This window comes from Pantherophis guttatus, chromosome 12 (assembly GCF_059756535.1).
Source record: "Pantherophis guttatus breed Tessera chromosome 12, ASM5975653v1, whole genome shotgun sequence".
Classification (NCBI taxonomy): Eukaryota; Metazoa; Chordata; class Lepidosauria; order Squamata; family Colubridae; genus Pantherophis; species Pantherophis guttatus.
In genome coordinates this window covers 11,351,750-11,374,082 of record NC_142074.1, presented here as the reverse complement: position 1 = coordinate 11,374,082, position 22,333 = coordinate 11,351,750, and positions in this window count along the sequence as shown.

Genomic DNA, 22,333 nt, shown 5'->3' with positions numbered 1-22,333 from the left:
TTCAGATGAAGATTTGTCTAAGAGAAGCACTGTTTGACCTTTTGTGAAAATCTATTTTTTTTTTATTAAAAAATACATAGCCCATACAACTTTTTTCTACTAGGGAAAAAGAAGCATTTTGGGTAGAGGAATTGATGAAGAAAATTAGTCCCATGATAAATGTTAAACTGTAATCCGATTTTAAGTGATCTCCAGAACCATAAAGCCTACAAACTTGAAATTTGCCACGTATGTTCCTCTTGGCTTCTAGGTGCTCACTAAGAAAGGATTTTTTGAAATGACCATCACAGCATTAGTATTTCCTATATTATTATTAACATGCTCTGATGCCTTGGTAGTACAGTGGTCTAAGGCACCCTGTTATTAAGCTGGTTATTAAGACCAGCTGCCTGCAATTACTGCAGGTTCGAATCTCGCCAAGGCTCAAGGTTGACTCAGCCTTCCATCCTTTCTAAGGTAGGTAAATTGAGGACCCAGTTTGTGGGGGCAATAAGCTGACTTTGTATAAATATACAAAAGGATGAAGGCTATTGCTGAGCACATTGTAAGCCCCCCTGAGTCTCCGGAGAAGGGCGGCATATAAATCAAATTTTTTTAAAAAATGCTAAGGAGTTGTACTCCCCCTCCTCACCTCAAAAGAAATCTGTTCTGAATGCAAAACACAAGCAGAGGAGAGGAGTTTCACTTTCAGTTTTACTTTCACAGCAGCAAACAGCTTTACTACAGAACAGTTGAGCTAAGCCACACCCAGCCTCCTTCCTGTCTCCTTCTTGCTCATACAGGAAATACTGTTTGAGTTTCCAAAGACCCCTCAACTCTCACACACACTGACAGGATGCTAGGCAGATGAATACCAATGGATACTGCAGGCTGGGACATTCTGCTCCCACTCCCTCTCTGTTCCAACTGCCAGTTGCATTATATTAACACACTCTGATGTTATGGAGTTACACATTCTACATTAAGTTTCAGCTGCAAGTGTAACTTTATCAAGCCCAAGCACATAGTTTCGTAGCGAAGCACGGGCGTCCAGCTAGTGTTGAAATATGAAGCAAAGTCTGACTTGTTTTTCCTGCAAAATTTCACTTTCGTTGATGGTGCTGAATCAATGGGGGAAAAAACAACAACGACAAATGAACAAATACATATTTATTAAGCAGCGAAAGAGACTTTAGGAAGACTTCCAAAGCTACCAGCACAAGAGAGAATTCTTGTCTGAATTCAGCACATTCAAATAAAATGCAAATGATTCAGGAAATAGTTTATTACGTGCATCACATTTTGGAAATGGAATTGGCAACCGAGGCAAGTGGGCAAGATCGCCTGGACTGCTATTTTATAAATATATATTTTAACAAGTTTTAATTGCCGTTTAAAAGCAGTTACCCAGAGAGAAAACTAAATACACCCGTGTTTATATTACTCATGCACTAGGAAGCATCCCAAGTTGGCTTGTCACTCAAAATAAATTAACATCTTATTATCTTCTGGGCCATAGTTTGGTGGATGAGGCTATTGTAGCTGACCTTTGAAGAGATGACTGAACCAGGGGTGGGCTTCAAAATTTTTAGCAAGGGGTTCTCTGCCCGGTTGCTGGGTGGATGTGGCCACGGTGGGCGTGGCCTAGTCGGTCTCTTGCACCACAGCGGAGGGGGCACTTTTGCCCTCCCCGGGCTCTGGAGGCTTTCCTCGAGCCTCTGGGAGGGTGAAAACAGCCTCCCCAGGCTCCAGAGGCCCTCTGGAGGCCGGAAATGGGCCCATTTCAAGCCTTCCCAAACTTCTGGTAGGCCCGTTTTTCACCCTCCCCGAGCCTCCATGCACACCCTGCACTTACCTGCATCCAACATGGCCCGCGTGGGGACTCCTAGAAGGGGCACGGCGGGATGGGAAGGGCCAGCCAGGAGTGGGGTTTGGGGGTTCTCTGAACCGCACAGAATCTTAGCTAGAGGTTCTCCCAAACCCCTGCGAACCCCCAGCAGCCCACCCCTAGACTGAATTGACTGCCAGGATTCAAGGACAGGTTCAGAGTCCTCCTGATGCATTAATGGAATGTGTGTGTTGAACAAACAAGAGTTTTAGACTGTGGAGTCCTTGGTGCTCTCTGAGCTTGGATGTTTTCTTGCAGATGCTTGATTACCTAACTAGGTAACTTCATCAGTGCTAGGAAGGAATGGGGTTTGCTCCTTTTTTCTGTACTAGTGGCTTGCCCTGTGAGTGTTGGGGGGAATAGTCTTGGCAGTTCCTTGATTGGGCTGCTGTTTACTGTTAGTATTTTGATTATGTTGGTAGCTCCTTGATTGCGTCATTGCGGCCATGAATGGTGTGAATGGGTTTTAATGTTTTAATGTTTTTATAATGGTTTTTTAAATGTATTGTAAGCCGCCCTGAGTCTTTGGAGAAAGGCGGCATATAAATTGAATTAATTAAATTAAATTAAATTAAATTGTTTACTTGATTGTTGGTCTACTGTTAATCTTGGTGTTAACCTCTGCTCAATTGGATGTTGATTGCTGGTGAGGAGATGTTTTGGTCTTTTTGTTTCCTTTTGGGCCTTTTGATTGCCTCTTTTGAATGATGTGTAGATGTTGTTTACCTCTATATGTCTGTTGATGGCCAATTTGTCTGAATGCCTAGAATAGAATAGAATAGAATAGAATAGAATAGAATGGAATGGAATGGAATGGAATGGAATGGAATGGAATGGAATGGAATGGAATGGAACGGAACGGAACAAGAACAGAACAGAACAGAACAGAACAGAACAGAACAGAACAGAATAGCTGGAAGGGACCTTGTAGGTCATCCAATCCATCCCCACCCCCACTCAAGCAGGAGACCCTACACCATTGCTGACAGATGGCAGTCCAGACTCTTCTTAAAAGCTTCCAATGATGAAGCTCTCACAACCTCTGAAGGCAACTTCTGTTCCATTGGTTGATTGTTCTCACTGTCAGAAAATTTCTCCTTATTTCTAAGCTGAATCTCGCCTTGAGATTCTCTCCAGGAATTCTCTGGCATGTTCCGCGTGGACTTGATCTACTACGTGCACAGTCTCCCAGTTGAAAACTACGGCTAAGTCTATTCATGTGTTGTGAAAATAAGGAGTTTTCATCATGTCTTCTGCCTACTAGTTGGTGTTCATAGATGCTTTAGACTGCGACGAGGTTGTGCTGGTCTCTTGGGCCTGATTCTTCCTCTTGGATGACAAACTTTTCACTGTGAAGGAAAATCATAACAGGCTCTGGATAGGGATGGACCTTTGCCCCTTTCAGTTGCCCCTCATTTCTCTTTCCCCCTATTGTGTGGGGCTTTGGGGAGGGAAAGAGCAGGGGTGGGCTATCGGGGGTTTGCAGAGATCCGGAAGAACCTCTAGCTAAGATTCTGTGCAGTTCGGAGAACCCCCAAATCCTATTCCTGGCTGGCCCCACCCAGGAGTCCCCAAGTGGCCCATTTTGGATGCAGATAAGTGCAGGGCGCTTGCAGAGGTTCGGGGAGGGCCGAAAACAGCCCTACCGGAAGTTTGGGAAGGCCAGAAATGTGCCTGTTTCCGGCCTCCAGAGGGCCTCCGGAGCCTGGGGAGGGCAAAAACAACCCCCCCACCCCACCATGGTGTAGGAGGCCAACTAGGCCATGCACATCATGGCCACGCCCACCCAGCAACCGGGCAGAGAACTCCTTGCTAAAAATTTTGAAGCCCACCCCTGGGAAAGAGAAAAGGAAGGTAACTGTAACTTTGGGGTTTCACATCAGTTTGAGAATCTAAGTGGGAGGTTTATGACTACAGCATTGTGTGCAGGAAATTCATAACGAATATTGCGCACATTTTAGAGATTAGGATTCAATCAGCTAAAGATGTATCAAGGTGCATAAACAAATAATCTGCCTGCAACATCTTAAAGCCATGGCATCTTTTGCTGGAAAGATAGAGCAGCTGCAGCTGTGCGATCTCAGGAAAAAACATAATTGCTTTAAGGGACTGTAAATGGCTCCTCTGTTTATATGCCTCTGCGTGCTGAAATGCATTCTGGAGATTGACAGAGCCCTAATAAGATTGTTTGCAAACACCTCTCTAATGTACTGGTTTTTATAAACAACTCTCCCTGCTATAGAAATCTATCTACAGAATTTATGTGCATATTTTTTTATGCACATTCTTCGGAAGTTGAAAATAGCATCCCAAAATTCTGACTTGGGCAAATTAGCATATTCCGGTTCTATTAATGATTCAGGAAAGGCAAACTAGAACGCCTCTAGATCAGGGGTGAAATTCAGCAGGTTCTGGAGAACTGGTAGTGGAAATTTTGAGTAGTTCAAAGAATCGGCAAATACCACCTCTGGCTGGCCCCAGAGTGGGAAGGGAATGGGGATTTTGCAATATCTTTCCCCAGGAGTGGGGAGGGAATGGGGATTTTGCAATATCTTTCCCCAGGAGTGGGGAGGGAATGGGGATTTTGCAATATCTTTCCCCAGGAGTGGGGAGGGAATGGGGATTTTGCAGTATCCTTCCCCTGGAGTGGGGAGGGAATGCGGATTTTGCAATATCCTTCCCCTGAAGTGGGGAAGGAATGGGGATTTTGCAGTATCCTTCCCCTGCCACGCCCACCAAGCCACACCCACCAAGCCATACCAAGCCCACCAAGCCACGCCCACAAAACCAGTAGTAAAAAAAAAATGGATTTCACCACTGCTCCACCTCTTAAATAGCTATCACTCCACCCCCACGGTTCCACCCCCTGGGCCATGCCCCCTATAAACCCCACCCCTCATGCACCGCTGGTCCGATAACAATGTTACAGTTGTCCGCTCAGGCCATGCCGTCCTCAGGCGCGCTGCGCACGCTCCACCGTCCATCTGGGCCACCGCGTAGCAGCTGCTCATGACGGGCCCATCCCATCCGGCCTTTGACGCCCCAAAGTCACCAGTTTAACCAGTTGAAATAAGCACTTATCACAGCTAAAAATGAACTTCTCAGGTGAACAGTCTGTTTATCAAAGCACGGAAAAGAAACAAATGGTCGCCATTACAAAGATGCATAATTTGGCAATTATGACAATTTGTTTTGTTGACACCACCGCAAATAGTTATTAGAAAAGCCAAATATGACCAGATTATATATTTCCGGTATACAAACAGAGTCATAAAGGGGAACAGAGGGGAGGTTCTATCAGAGTGGTCCCTTGCAATAAAGGAAAGCAATTGTAAACTATTAATGCTCTTTTGAAAAGAGTAGTTTTAACAAAGTAAGCAAGAATCATTTCCTTTGGTTGAGTGTTGATTCCCCAGCGTGCTCTCAGTAAGTAATTAGAATAGCCCAGTGAATGTCAGCATCCACTTGTTTATTCTCATTATTTTATCATTTTAAAAACCCTCTAGGTGATGAGACATGCAGTATAGAACATAATTACCATTATTAGCATACTAATTGGACACAAAAATAGGCCAGCTACAAGGTATCCAACTGAATAATTTCACATTAATCAAACACAAGAGTGAATAAGTCCCATTGTTGAATTGACAGCTCCTGTAATTGGCGCTATATATATATATATATATATATATACACACACACACACACACACACACACACACACACACACACACACACTGAAAAAAATTAAGAATTTGTTCTTACTTCTGGCAAGCCAAAGATGCGATGTGATTAAGCCATCCCCTCCAACATTCTTTATATCTTTATTTTGCTGCCTCTTGTTCCGAGTTCAAATGAAATATCATGATAACGATTGCGAAGACTATTAGCGAGTGGACTTAAACGTAGCAAGGCCGGGCTGCGAACAAGCAATTCCCATGATAAGTAAACAAAGAGCTTCCAACGAATTGAGCTACCTGTTTCCTGCAATTCCATTTAGCTTTAAATGCACATCAACACTTAATAATAACATTGGGGAGAAGCAGACAAGGGGATCCGTATGCACACTTCACCCCCTCCCAAGTGTAATTCATTATCTTAAGAAATTACATTCTTTAAACATGGCAAATCTTAGTTGGGAACAAAAAAAAAAAAAAAGATTTGTTAAGTTTCTCCTCGCTTTCTCCCCCTGCCTCCCATTTCCTTTTTTTCTAGTCCTGATTTAGACATGTTAAATTTTTGTCCTGGATTTCGAGACTGTATTTAACAATTCGAGCCTGTAGTACAATGGCCTAAAACACTGTTATTAACAACTGCTGCTTGCAATTACTGCAAGTTCAAATCTCACCAGGCTCAAGGTTGACTCAGCCTTCCATCCTTTCAAAGGTAGGTGAAATGAGGACCCGGATTGTGGGGGCAATAAGCTGACTTTGTATAAATATACAAAAGTATGAAGGCTATTGCTTAACGCATTGTAAGCCGCCCTGAGTCTCCGGAGAAGGGCGGCATATAAATTAAAGCAAAACAAAAAACAAAAACAAAAACAAAAATCCACTGTATTAGAATGCAGTGCACTTTTTTTTTTGCAAATATTTTTATAATTCCTTTAAAATTATAAATTTGGTTTGGCTCTGCAACCAAAGAAGACAGACACAGACTTCAGAGGATAATTAGAACTGCATAAAAAACAATGGCTACCAACCTGCCTTCCACTGAGGACCTGTATACTGCACGAGTCAAAAAGAGGGCTGTGAAAATATTTACACACCTCTCACATCCTGGACATAAACTGTTTCAACTCCTACCCTCAAAACGACACTATAGAGCACTGCACACCGGAACAACTAGACACAAGAACAGTTTTTTTCGGAACGCCATCACTCTGGTAAACAAATAATTTCCTCAACATTGTCAAGCTATTCACTAAATCTGCATTACTATTAATCTTCTCATCGTTCCTATCACCCATCTCCTCCCACTTATGACTGCATGACTGTAACTTTGTTGCTTGGATCCTTACGATTTATATTGATTGTTTCCTAGTATGATTTGATCGCTTATTTGTATCCTATGAATATCATTAAGTGTTGTACCTTATGATTCTTAACGAATGTATCTTTTCTTTTATGTACACTAAGAGCATATGCACCTTGTGTGTCTAGTCACACTTGGCCAATAAAGAATTCTATCTATCTATCTATCTATCTATCTATCTATCTATCTATCTATCTATCTATCTATCTATCTTTTGGAATCTTCATTTGAATCAAGAAATAATTACACCATGCAAAAGTTACTCCCAAAACTCCAGAGGGCTCTCACTCCTCAAATCAATTCCAGGTAGAAAAGCATGCCTTTACGTTTTCCACAAATTCTCAGAATAACATTACATCAGGGCTGTTATAGGAAATTCCAATGGGACAACTTACCACCCAGAGCAATTTTAAGTGCTGATGATGTCTCCTGTCAGGTCTGATCTCCTAGATAGAAAGATTGCTGAAAGGCATTTGATGGTTCCAGTTTTGGTCACCACATTACCAAAAAGATGTTGAGATTTTGGAAAAAGTGAAGAACGGTTTGCAGGAATTGGATAGGGCTAGTCTAGAGAAGAGAAGAACCAGGGGTGATATGATAGCAGCATTCCAGTATTTGAGAGGTTGCCACAAAGAAGACGGGGGTCAACCTATTTCCCAAAAGACCAGAAGTTAAGACAGGAAACAATGGATGGAAACTAATCAAGGAGAGAAGCAACCTAGAACTAAAGAGAAACTTCCTAACAGTGAGAACAATTAATCAGTGGAACAGCTTGCCTCCAGAAGTTGTAGGTGCTTCATATCTGCTTTTAAGAATAGACCGGACAATCACCTATCTGAAATGGTATGAGGGGGTTGGACTAGAAGACCTCCAAGGTCCCTTCCAGCTCTATTCTGATTCTGAACTTGGATGCGTTCACTTTGAGAGATATTGCACACATCTAAGGTAGCCTACAAAACAGTAGTTGCACCTAGCAGCTGTATATACTTTAGTTTTTGCATAGACTGTCTGTCAGCAAACATGTTGCAAAATGCAAGCATGGCATTGAGTACATATGCCTAGATTGTGATAAAATGAGCTTTTCCACCCATTACCTCACCATTAAGTCATTCTCCATTTTTGTCTCGCGCTTGGTTAAAAGACATATGTTTTTTTTAAAAAAAACATGGTATAATAAATATCAGGAGATGATAAGACTGTTCTCCAAGAATCTGGTTTAAAATTATTGGAATTCAGTGGCCCATTAAGACCTCCCATTCTGTCTGGCTATAAACTATATAGGTAAGAGAAAGGGGCATGCTATTCTAAATATACTGCAGGTCCCTTTGACTTTTATTTTCTATTGCCATTGAGCTAGAAAAAGAGCTAAATGAAGACAACGTAGATGGTTGGATGTGAGTGTTGGCTATATCAATTTCTTCAACGGTTTTCTGGAACCATTGGCAGAAGCATGACACAGAACTTGTTTTTTATTTGGATTGGGACGAGATATTTGAATGAGAGCAAGAATGCCTCCAGTAACACAAGAAAAATTGAATTAGAGGATATGATACCAGGGGGGTATGATACCAAGATACTAAAAAGCAGAGAAAAGCAGAGACATCCCCCTGCCAACAAAAGTGTGTATAGTCAAGGCTATGGTTTTCCCAGTTGCAATGTATGTCTGGGAAAGTTGGACCATAAGAAAGGCTGAGTGGACTCTTTGCAACTAATCGGGACTCAGCTGTGAATGAACGTAATTCACAGCTTTTGCAATAGAAGAGGTTTTGGGGACTATTTGTGTGTTTTAATGACTAGGTCACAACCCAGTGTCAGGTTTTTCCCTGACCAATAATAATAATAATAATAAAAGTCTGGAATACTGAGAAATAGGAAAACCAGATATCTATGGAGATTCTCACTCATCCGAGTCATGGTCATCCCAAAGGTGCTTTTTCAAAAGGCAACTAGAGATTCTTGGGGTTTTTTTTCCCCTTGGAAAGGTTTTGCTTCTCATCCAAAAGGCTTCTTCAGTTCAAAACTGAAGAAGCTTCTTAGATGAGAAGTGAAATGTTGTCCTTCATCTAGACATCCTAAAAAAGAGAGAGAGAGATGATTTACTGGTGAGCATACTAAGATACCCCTTCTAATAATACTTGTATAGAGTATAGAGGGATGTGGTGGCTCAGTGGCTAAGATGCTAGAGTCAGGAATGACTAGCACATATGTTTACCTTTACCTTTAGTGCTCTCTGAGCTTGGTTGTTTGCTTGTATTTACATGATTGGGTAACATCATCAGTGCAGTGATATGCTATTCATGTTCGCTGGTTGGGTGGTGAAATGATGCATTGATGATGTTAGCTGATCAGTTAAGGAAATAACCAAACTCAAAGAGAACCAAAGATCCTGTTCTGTCCCCATCCCACACGCACACACACCAACAGACGTCCAAGAGTTAAAAACCAAACCAGCTGACAAAATCCTTTTCCTTATGATAACGGAACTTGGCAGCAACCTAGTGGCTGCCTGCCAAGAGTTTATTACTCACGAAGAGATAACGTCTCTCCGCTTCTGGTACATCAAAGTAAAATGTTCAATAATTACAGAGTAACTTAAGTCCAAATATAATCCAGCAAAGTCTATAGCAAAAGTCCGGCAATGCAGAATGGCGTGGAAGTTTTCAGCTTTGTTCGTCACAAGGCTTGACTGGCCATCACACTCTCTTTTACACCCCTGTGGGGTGTGCTCCAGTGACTCAGCCTAATCTCGGGCACACCTCCTCTTCTGTTGCGTGCGCTTATCTCTCCAACGCTGTTGAGGATCCAGCCAAGATTCATTACTCTCATCACTGTCCACCTGTGGCTGCGTGGATGTGCTTGGCCCCGGCTCTATCTCTTGCCCTTCGGTGGACACCGAAGGCATTGCCAGAGAGGAGGGTCCTGGAGAGGGAGGCCTTGCCAACTCCTCTCCTTCACTCTCGGAGTCCTCTCCTGCCGATGACACAGGCTCAGGTAATGGAGCCACAACAGATCCTACAGTCCTCTTCCTCTTCCACTCCCAAACTCTGCTCCTTTCTAGCACTGATGATGTTACCTAGTTGGGTCACGAAACATCAGCAAAAATCAACTAAGCTCAGAGAGCACCAAGGACCTCACAGTCCTCCTCCTCTTGTAGCACTGATGATGTTACCTAATTGGGTCATGAAATGTCTGCAAGAAAACCATCAAGCTCAGAGAGCACCAAGGACTCCACAGTTCAACCCTAAGCTACAATACATGTATTCTCTTCTCTTGGGTCTTCTAGAATTTCTAAGGAGCAAATTCAAAGTTGAACTTGCAACAGAATGCCAAGAAAAGGGAGAAATTCACAACAAAAAGCAGGAGCGTCACCATTTTCTACCTATTTATTGCTTTAAAAAAATGTTTTCCAGGCTGCAAACTGTCCATTAAGTACTCCACTAATCAGTAGCAGCTTTTCAGACCAAAAGCAAAATAATACGTTTGAATAAAACTTGGGTTTTTCTTCCTCTCCCTGAACTTGTTTATGCATTTAAATTCATTTTCTTTCCTCTTTTTTGCCATCTGTTTCTCTTCGTACAGGCTTGATTTTTTTTTAAAAGAAAACTCATTCCCAAAATTGGGATGCAGATTTGAACCACCAGGCTAAGACTGGACAAAAATAATCTACATTCTTTGTCTGTCTTGTTTGTAGAATTGCTTGCTGGTCATTTTTTTTTTTTTTTTTGGAAAGCTAATCAAATACAAAGGCCCTGAGCTGGTAACATGCACAATCCCAGGATGCTGTGGGGTAAATAGAAACTGCAATAGCCTATTTGCAGTTTCTGACAGTGATGTACCAGCAATGCTCATAGATCTACATTCTGAGCTAGAAAGCTTATGGACCAGTTTAGACCCTTCAAGGTAAATATTGAAAAAATGCATGTTTCTTTTCTTCTGGTAAACAAAGAAAAAAATGATGCACAGTGTGATGTGTAGGTTGAGTTTTTTTCTGATGTCTTGTTAATGAGAGAACGAATTGCCATCAATATGCAAATCAAAGAATTAAACACACAGGCACAAATACACATGGCCAGACAGTATTTACATACTAATCTAAAATATTATCACAATAGAATTGTGAAAATCAGATATTCGGCCGGTCTTCTTCAAAGCAGGATGAACAAATACAATAAGCTGGAATAGTGGAAGGTATATTTTAATTTTTCCAAAACTGAATTTAATGTATGTGTTCTATCCTTTTGGTCCAAGGATTGTGGAATTCTAGATTTTTTTTTTGACAATCAGCCTTTGCTACCCAGCATTTAGCATCTTTCCATAATATACTTGGATTGGATTGTTGATTGGATTAATTCTTGATTTTTGCCATCATTGTTTCTTGTACTAAAACTAGAATAGAGTAGAGTAGAGTAGAGTAGAGTAGAGTAGAGTAGAGTAGAGTAGAGTAGAGTAGAACAGAACAGAACAGAACAGAACAGAACAGAACAGAACAGAACAGAACAGAACAGAACAGAACAGAATAGAATAGAATAGAATAGAATAGAATAGAATAACAGAGTTGGAAGGGACCTTGGAGGTCTTCTAGTCCAACCCCCTGCTTAGGCAGGAAATCCTAAACAACTTCAGACAAATGGTTATCCAACATCTTCTTAAAAACTTTCAGTGTTGGAGCATTCACAACTTCTGGAGGCAAGGTGTTCTACTGATTAATTGTTCTCACCGTCAGGAAATTTCTCCTCAATTCTAGGTTGCTTCTCTCCTTGATAAATTTCCACCCGTTGCTTCTTGTCCTGCCTTCAGGTGCTTTGGAGAATAGCTTGACTCCCTCTTCTTTGTGGCAACCCTGAGATATTGGAACGCTGCTATCATGTCTCCCCTAGTCCTTCTCTTCATTAAACTAGACATACCCAGTTCCTGCAACCGTTTTTCATATGTTTTAGCCTCCAGTCCCCTAATCATCTTTGTTGCTCTTCTCTGCACTCTTTCTACTACAATATCTCAAGTGGAGATTCTCAATCATTCAGGTCATAGTTGTTCCAAAGGTGCTTTTTCAAAACAAACTAGACTTTGTTTTTCCTTTAAGACGTTTAACTTCTCATCCAGTTTCTTCGGTTCTGATGGTGGCTGTGGAGTGGGGGTGGGGGTGGAAGGATAGATAAGGGTAGGAAAGGATATTAAGATAAGTCTCAATTGTCAGTATCTATCCTTCCATTCGCCCCCGCCATCAGAACTGATGAAGCTTCTTGGATGAGAAGCAAAATATTTTCTTCTTCCTCAGGGAAAAATAGTCCATTTGCCTTCTGAAAAAGCACATTTCAGGTAAAACTACAGTTTTTGGGAGAAGTGAAGACAGAAAGATTGAGTAAATGGCTTCTACAATTTTTACTTAGTAAACATTTCCCTGAAACAACCTCATTATCTCCAGTACATATATACGTCATTTTTTCTATAGTACTTTCCATTAATTTTTTTAATCTACTCCCGGTATTGCTCACCAGATTACAGATTCTTAACTTCATAAAAAGCTTTATCACTGTTATACAAACAGTGTCAATGTACCTTAACAGAAATATTGGTTTGATAATATCCTAAATTATTTTGTCCATTTCTTAAAATATGTAAACTTCCTAACACTAAATGCCAAACATAATTTTTTTTAACTATCAAGTGGAACCAATCACCAATTTCCTTTCTGTTTTCCAGTACAAAACATACAATTTGAAACAGTTTGATTTATCCCATAATGCTCTTCTATGATAACTCAACATGTTGTCATTGTGGAGAGACAAAGTGGTGATTGAAGAATTGCAAAGTTGTAGTGGGTTGCTCTTTTCAGGGAAGGAAGGATTAAAGAGTAAATTGCTGTTCTGTTCACATCAGGCTTCTGGATTAACTTCAAGGAGGCCAATATACATAAGAGAGGAGCCACCAAGGGAAATTTGCAAATTTATTTCTCAGCTATGGCCCTAGAATTAAATCTAGACTCCATTTGCCAGCTAAATGGTATAATGATAAATGTACAGCAGCTAGATAAGTACTCTATACTCTATAAAGTACAGGTTCCCCTCGCACATATGTGCCAGTCATTCCCGACTCTAGGGGGCGGTGCTCATCTCCGTTTCAAAGCCGAAGAGCCAGCACTGGCCAAAGACATCTCCGTGGTCATGTGGCCAGCATGACTAAACACCAAAGGCGCACGGAACGCTGTTACCTTCCCATCAAAGGTGGTCCCTATTTTTCTACTTGCATTTTTTATGTGCTTTCGAACTGCTAGGTTGGCAGAAGCTCGGGCAAGTCACGGAGGCTCACCCCGTTACATGTGCTAGGGATTTGAACTGCTGAACTGCCGACCTTTCGATCGACAAGCTCAGCGTCTTAGCCACTGAGCCACCAGGTCCCTTCCACTCCCTTTTAGAATAGAATAGAATAGATTAGAATAACAGAGTTGGAAGGGACCTTGGAGGTCTTCTAGTCCAACCCCCTGCCCAGGCAGGGAACCCTACACCACTTCAGACAAATGGTTATCCAACATCTTCTTAAAAATTTCCAGTGTTGGGGCATTCACAACTTCTGCAGGCAAGTTGTTCCACTTATTAATTGTTCTAACATTTTACCAACATTTTACCAACAGGCTATTTGAGATGAGATGAGAGAGCCTGCTTTCCCCCTCCCCCCCAAACATTAAAGGTAGAACCAGCATGGTCTAGTGGTTAAGGCACCAGGATAGAGAGGGGGAGATTGGGAGTTCTAGTCCCACTTTGGCATGAAAGTCAGCTGGGTGACTTTGGGACTGAGCCACTGCGTCCCCTAGAGAGCACGAAGGACTTCACAATTCTGCAAAATGGAAAGGATGAAAATAGTAGTCAAACTTAGAACTTTCTCCGAAACATTCCTGCTCTGGACCCCTCATTTGTCCCTCTCATAATTTATTTATTTATTTATTTGTTCAACTTGTATGACGTCTTTCTCCGAAGACTCAAGGTGGCTTACAATGCATTCAAAAACCATATATAAAAACATTAAAAATTAAAAACATTAAAAACAATTAAAACCCATTCACACCATTCATGGCCGGATCTCACCAGATCGCAACATCCGAGATCAACGGCCCCAGGCCTGCCGGTAAAGCCAGGTCTTCACCGCTTTTCGGAAGGCCAATAGGGTGGGGGCGGTCCGGACCTCAGGAGGTAACTGGTTCCAGAGAGCTGGGGCAGCCACAGAGAAGTCCCTCCCCCGCGGGCCCGCCAGCCAGCATTGTTTAGCTGACGGGACCCGGAGGAGACCAACTCTGTGGGATCTTACCGGTCGCTGGGAGCTATGCGGTAGAAGGTGGTCTCAAACATAACCTGGCCCTGAGCCATGTAGGGCTTTAAAGGTAATAACCAACACCTTGAATTGTGACCAGAGACCAATAGGGAGCCACTGCAGCTTGCGGAGAAGTGGTGTAATGTGGGTGTACCTAGGTTGCGTTCTGGACCAACTGTAGTCTCCGAACACTTTTCAAGGGTAGCCCCATGTAGAGCGCGTTGCAATAATCTAACCGTGAGGTGACAAGGGCATGAGTGACTGTGAGGAGAGCCTCCTAATCCAAGTAGGGTCGCAATTGGTGCACTAGGTGAACCTGTGCAAAGGCCTCCCAAGCCACAGCTGTCAGATGTTGCTCTAATCTTAGCTGTGAGTCTAGGAGGACACCCAAATTACGAGCCCGTTCTGAGGGGGACAATTTCTCCCCCCCCCGAACCAATAATATTAGACCATAGCTCGGATCAAGGAACATTTCTTTTAAAAAATTCTTCATCTCACTGAATTTTAATTTAATCTCTTGTTGCAGTGCCTATACTCTGGAACATATTCCCCCAGAAATCCTTATGGCTCCCAATGCTGCAAGCCATTGAAAAACTGGCTGTCGTCCCAGGCTTGGCATGGAGTGATGGATTAGCCCCTATAACTTTTTGGTTTGGCTTGTTTTGTTTTTGTTTGATGTGATCTTTCTCAACAGGGTTCATTTGTTTCTTTTCAGTATTCTCATTTTTATTATATACACTACCCAGAGTTTACTGGAATCAGGCATTTTTTTTAAAAAAAAATCCATGCAAATAAATAAATATTGTCATTCGTGCAATCAGTTTGGAATTATGATTAGGGCGGTCAGGTGTAATAGACCAGAATGTGGTCCAGATATGAAGATCGAATTAAATTAATTTATTGCTAAACAGCCTATGTACAGGAATCTTCTCCACTAAAGGTTATCACCTGCTTTAAGTTAGAAATCATGGAATTCAAAGGGAGTTGGACTGAGTGTGTTCGTGACTAAGTAGGGATTTTAGGCTGATCCCTGTCTTGATTCTGCCCAGTGGTGAAATCCAATTTTTTTTACTATTGGTTCTGTGGGCGTGGCTTGATGGGCGTGGTGTGGTTTGGTGGGCGTGGCAGGGGAAGGATACTGCAGAATCTCAATTCCCTACCCACTCCAGGGGAAAGATACTGCAAAATCCCCATTCCCACCCCACTCTGGGGCCAGCCAGAGGTGGTATTTGCCAGTTCTCCAAACTATTCAAAATTTCCACTACCGGTTCTCCGAACTGCTCAAAATTTCCACTATTGGTTCTCTAGAACCTGTCAGAACCTACTGGATTTCACCCCTGATTCTGCTCCCAGGTTTTCCCATGCTTTCTCCTACATCACTAGACTTATTTGTTCAGTGGTTGGATATATTTGTTTGTTGACCAATGAGATTAACTATTTAATTTTTTAACATTAAGACTTAACTCTTGACAAAATCAAAATTCAGAATTCAAGCAATGGCCATCTGGTTGAGAATTCTGAGAATTGAAGACCATCAAACATCTTGTTGGTGTCCAATGTGGGTAGGGCTGATCTAATTCACTGTCACAAGAGTAGAATAATCTGTAGAGAATAACGAAGGGGGCCTTGATAAAGAGAGGGAAGATGGGTTGTGAAGCAATGAACACAAACGTGGCTTAAGTGTGTACCCTGTTTTCCCCAAAATAAGACATCCCCTGAATAATAAGACCGATCGGACTTTTGAGCGCATGGCAATAAGGCCAAGCGCTTATTTCAGGATTCAAAAAAATATAAAACAGGGTCTTATTTTCAGGGAAACACTGTAGAGAGATAGAGAGATAGATAGATAGATAGATAGATAGATAGATAGATAGATAGATAGATAGATAGATAGATAGACAGACAGACAGACAGACAGACAGACAGACAGATAGATTAGATGATAAAGTAGATGATACCCTGTTTCTCCCAAAATAAAGACATCCCCTGAATAATAAGACCAATCGGGCTTTTGAGTGCATGGCAATAAGGCCAAGTGCTTATTTCAGGGTTCAAAAAAATATAAGACAGGGTCTTATTTTCAGGAAAACATGGTACTAATATGGAAATGTACAAAAACACGTAAGGAACACATGCAAACCCACAATTCACATAAAGATAAAAGAGAGAAGAGGGGAAGCACATTCAAATTTGCAAGATTCTGTTAATATAACCATTCTAATAAAAATACCATATTTTTCGGAGTATAAGACGCACCGGAGTATAAGATGCACCTACCTTTTTTTGTTTTGTTTTGTTTTATAATAAGTTTTTTTAAATTTTTTAGACAAACACACATACAAACATACAATGTATTTTCTTTGATCAGATTATTTGGCCGGTTCACAAATTTAAACAGTGTTTAATCATTTTAATTAAATTTACAATTTCTATATTTCCTTTTTGCCATATTTATTCCTCATCTATTTTTTTAAAAAAACAATATTACCCTTCATCCTCATCTCTAATCTTAATCAAATTCAATTTTTCCCTTCTATTCTATATTATACCCCTTCCCATTGTCTATTTTATATCCATCCTCACATTGGTTAATTATGTAATATTACAATTGTTTAATACAAATTCAACATTTTAATATAAATCAATTAGTTATATAACTATCTTTTTTCTATATTAATCAATATAAACATGAATATTCCAATTATTTCCATGCAATCCAATTTCTTACAAATCAATTAATTATATTTACCAATAATAATAAACCAAATAATTTCCCCCATATATTCCTCCAAACCACAACTTAACCATTTCTGCTTTCAACACAATATACAATTAATAGTATCTCAATTATTACAATTCCCTAGTTAAATTGAGTTTTCCCCTTATGTTACCCATTTTCACATCTTAAACTCTCCCAATAACCCAAATAGTTTTGCCCATATAATCCTCCAAATCACAACTTAATCATTTCTACTTTCATCACAATATATAATTAAAAATATTTCAATCATTACAATTTTCCTAATTAAATTTTAAAATGTTCTAGCTGTTATCCAAGCAACAACTTAATCCTTTTTACTTTCACCATCATATACCATTTCCAGCCTCCGGAGGGCCTCCAGGGGGGTTGGGGAAGGCTGTTTTTGCCCTCCCCAGGCTCCTAGAAAGGCTCTGGAGCCTGGGGAGAGCAAAAAACAGGCCTACCAGGCCCATCGGGCCATCATGTGCCAAAAGCGGGGGAGTGCGGGGGTCACTTGTGCATGCGTAGGGGTTGGGGTTGGGGCACATAGAATTATGGATATGGGCACGTGCATGCATGCCCCCCCCCACGTTCCCCCTGCTTTTGGCACGTGATGGCAAAAAGGTTAGCCATCACTATTCTAGAAGAACTAATCTCACGGAGTCTGCAAGAAATACGTTTACAGATACCCCAAGGTAGCACAAAACAGCAAATCTAGCAAAAACAGTAGATCCCAGGCACAGTTAAACAGCCAAGGGCAACCATGTATTATACGGTTGACAGATATTTGTGTCCAAACAAAAGTCTGTAAATGCTAGGTTGCTCCTGAGTTGACGTGAGAGAGGTCTGCCCAGCACTTGTTGCCTTGTTTTGATTCAAGACTCATTTGCAATATGCTATTTTTCCTTAAGGGAGGAAATGCTACGTTAAAACCAGGCTCCATATCATGAGCACAGTCATAGCTGAAGGGAACTAAGTGGGATTCTGTTATTGCGACGGAATATAAAAACAAGAGCACGCAGTGATCAGTCAAAACACTGTTGTTTATCAGATGCTGCAACAAACACAAGAAATGATCTGAGCCACTCGCGGACCCTGCCTGACAGTGATCTGGTTTTCTCTTGGCTGAGCTTCCTGATGTACGTTTCGGTAATGGCAAAGATCTGGAAGTACGTATCAAGGCTTTAGGGGAAAATATTCCTCAGGAGAATGGCATGGTTTGAAGGCAAATTAGCAGCAGGGAGACGGTAAATTCAAGGCCACCTGCCTAGCGAAACCTACTGTTTGAGGCTACAAATCAGAATGGCTGATTGGCATCAAATCAGGAAGTCGTGCCAAGAGGGAAAAGAGGGCAAATTATATTGTTTGTGCTATTGTATCCCAGAGCGTAGGCAGCAAGATCCAAATGTTCAGATTCCTACAGCCAAGAAAGGATGGTCACAAAAGGAGGCATGCCGTCAAAAGTGCTGAGTGTGGGGCGCAGTGGTGGGATTCAGCCAATTCGCACCTATTCGGGAGAACCGGTTGTTAATTTTCTAAGCAGTTTGGAGAACCAGTTGTTGGAAGAAATCTTATTTTGTTTCTTTCTACTTTACAGGGCTAATCCTGTAAGGACGGTAGAAAGGAAACATTCTGGTGGTGTTTCTAGCCTAATCTATTGTCCTGCTTATGGAAACTGCCTCTCTGGTTAACCCTTATTACATTGTAACAGCTAAGGCGAAGTGCTCATCGACGTGAGTAATGTTGAGTTGGCCATGCCCACACAGTCACATGACCACCGAGCCACACCTACCCAGTTGATCATTAGGGCAGAGAACTGGTTGTTAAATTATTTGAATCCCACCACTGGATGGGCAGTGTGAAAAACAGACAAATAATCGCCACGAAAGAAAAGACTAAGCCAGTACAGATCCATGGGAAGCCAGCACAGACTAATTGGTTCGTGTAGATCCAAATTGCCAAATAACAAATTTAATTTCATTTGAGCCACTGATCATTTGACATAGTGGGAACACAGCAGTGGTGGGTTGTTCCCGGTTCGGACCGGTTCTATAGAGCCAGTAGTAAAACCGGCGGGAGGTTCCGCTGACCAACCCCGACGTCATCAGGACGCTTCTGCGCATGCGCAGAAGAAAACGTGCAGCCCTGTTGCCAACCAGTAGTAAACGGAAGGAAGGAAGGAAGGAAGGAAGGAAGGAAGGAAGGAAGAAAAAATTCTCTTCTATTGGACCCTTCCTGACTTGGTTAACTAACTGGTTGAAGAAAGGGAGGGAGGGAGGGAGGGAAGCTTTTAGCCTGCTCAGTAACAGTGTCCCTGTATTGGTTGTGGGGGGAAGAGAGAGAGAGGGAGGAAGGAAGGAAGGCATTTTGGCAAATTCTTTTACACTCTCTTCTTTGGCTGGATTTCTATTATACCCCCTCTAGCCAATTGGTTGGGGGCTAACTGTCACAGAGGGCGAAATACCAAGGACGAACCCTCTTTCTGCGAATGGGACATGTTGAAGGGACTGGGACGAAGAAGCCGCCGGCCCATACCCCACAGCAAACGACTGGAGGTGTGCCAGCTGAGGAGATAATTCGGGGGGAAATCACCTGAGGAGAAACACCCGAGGAGAATGAAAAGTCAGAGACTAAAAGTCCTAGACACGAGAGCCTCTCAAGCAGAAATTTTTACTTCTTATTATTTTCCTCCCCTAAAAATAAGGTGCGTCTTATACTCCGAAAAATAGGTACCTATGTTCCCAAGCCTGGAGCGCTGAAGGTGTTAAGGACTCTGTTTTTCGGGCCAAGGATCTCAGTTGCTATGTATATTTATTTTGGATGTTTTTAGTGTTTTTAATTGTAATACTTTTTTTTTTTGAATTGTAAGCCTCTCAGAGTTATTGACTGAGATGGGCAGCTACAGAAATTGATTGATTGATTGATTGAACGAACGAATGAATGAATGAACTAAAATGGTCCTTGTGTATTTCTCTCAAGTCATCTCTTTTACTCTATAATACCCCAAGGGGAAAAAGATAGTTAGAAAATTTGGTTGGTTCATATTTCAAAAAAAGCATATCCAATTCCCACTTCACAAATCACTCTCTGAACCAGAACGCTAGTCATTACACTTTTCAAAACACTGTCCTGCCATTCACCATCCAAAAGTGCATTAAAATATAAGTTAATGGAATACGTGCTTTAAAAATGCATACTCTCGTGATCAACGCTGTAAGTAATATTGCAATTTAAAAAAAAAAAAATCTACTCGTAGATATGTAGCTTTCAACACCAAACAGGTATTGGTGCTTCTTTTTATTTTTTTTTCCTTCTCCCTGCAAACTGTCTTTTTATTCTTAAGGATCACTATATTGCCCAATAAAATCTACAAGTGTTCTTACTAAAAGGAGGGGGGGAATGTAATTGCCTGACTTCAGAACTGGCAACATATCAATTGTTCTCTGTCCTTATTTTATTATAATGAAAACTTGCTCTTAATATTCTTTGATCTTCAATGTCCTTTACAAGTACCTTATTTTTAAAAACATTAATCTATAATAATCTAATTCAAGTCACTTAAAATGGATAACTCTGCTCCAATTATTATCCCGGTAAAGAGTTTTGCATAATGTGGGCTTTATTAGAGACACTTAACACTAATACACTGGTTTACAGCATAGTATATGGAGAGTTCACTAAATGACTAAGTAGCAGGAATAAAAGTGTATTATCAATACCAGCAAGTTATCATTGATGTAAGGCATTAATAAAAGTTTATGGCACCATTTAATCTTGTTTTATGGGTGCTACATTATAGCAAGAAGAACAAGTAGGACAAAATAGCCCCAAAAATGGTGGTATCTGAAGCGAAGAATGACTTGGAGTGAGAAAAGCTGGTGAAAATTTATACAACTATTTTGTATTTTGCAGCATGATTTCTGCTCTGGTTATTTTTTAATAAATATCCTGGCATAAATTGGCTTGTCTATTACAAGGTGGCCAGGTGGTCCCCTTGCTTTATTATGTTCTTGTTACTGTAGTCCATGGTGCTGGAGAAGGGCAAGATGAGTTAGGAACACCTGTGCTTCCTAACCTGGTTATGTGAGGTTGGGTGATCATTATGGGATGATCATTCCAGGAAGTGTTGCAAAATAGAATCTACCTTCATTGAGACTTTGCTCTTCTGTGAAGAGATGGAACATTTCTCCTTTGAAAAGAAGTAAAAGAGATATGGACTTTTTTCTAGACTTTGAGGGGTCTCCAGATTTGGCAGCTTTAAGACCTGTGGATTTCAACTCTCAGGATTCCTCATTCAGCCAAGCTGACTGGGGAATTTTGGGAGTTGAAGTCATTAGTCTTGAAGTTGCCAAGTTTGGAGATCCCTGCTCTAGAATAAGGTGAATAAATTGCTAATGTTTATATGACTCATCTGTCTTCGATCTTCTGGCAATGAAAAAGGATACTCCTACAGTTGGAAAGGTCCATTTTTAGATCATGAAGTCCAACCCACTGGTTCAGTGCAGGAACTCAAACTGTAGCATCCTTGCTCTCTAACTTTAACATATCCATTAAAGAAAGACTCAGCACTACAATCAGATTAAACAGATTAACAGAGTTGGAAGGTACCTTGTAGGTCATCTAGTCCAACCCCCTCCCCAAGCAGGAGACCCTACTATTTTTGACAAATGGCAGTCCAATCTCTCCTTGAAAGCTTCCAGGGATGAAGCTCCCACAACTTCTGAAGGCAACTTCTGTTCCATGGGTTGATCTCACTGTCAGAAAAATTCTCCTTATTTCCAGGTTGAATCTCTCCTTGTTCAGTGTCCATCCATTATTCCTTGCCTGGCTTTTGGGTGCCTTGGAAAATAGAATGACCCCATCTTCTTTTTGATAACCCCTCAAATATTGGAAGGCTGCTATCATGTCTTCCCTGGTCCTTCTCTTCACTAGACTAGCCATGCCCAGTTCCTGCAAACGTTCTTCATATGTTTTAGCCTCCAATCCCCTAATCATCCTGGTTGCTCTTCTCTGCACTCTTTCTAGAGTCCCAGCATCTTTTTTATAGTGTAGTGATCAAAACCGGAAGCCGTATTCTAGGTGTGGTCTCAATCAACAATCAGTTGCATTGTTGAAATGCTTTCACCATTAGGTAGCTTCCTCAAGCATTCAGCCAGGAACGTAAGATTCTTATGATTTATGATTCTTTATCCTCTGTTTGGGAATGTTAGAGATCAGATCTTGATCTTCTTCTGAAGGATACAGGTTCTTGAGTAGAGTTCTCATTTCCTGCTCCTCACCTTTTCTCTAACCTAAACATGCCTGGTCCCATCAATCTCTTTTGGGGTTTCCGTTTCCCTGTTCAGTCTCTTCAATGGTTCTAGTTTGTCTCAATCTGTTCTATAGTTTGG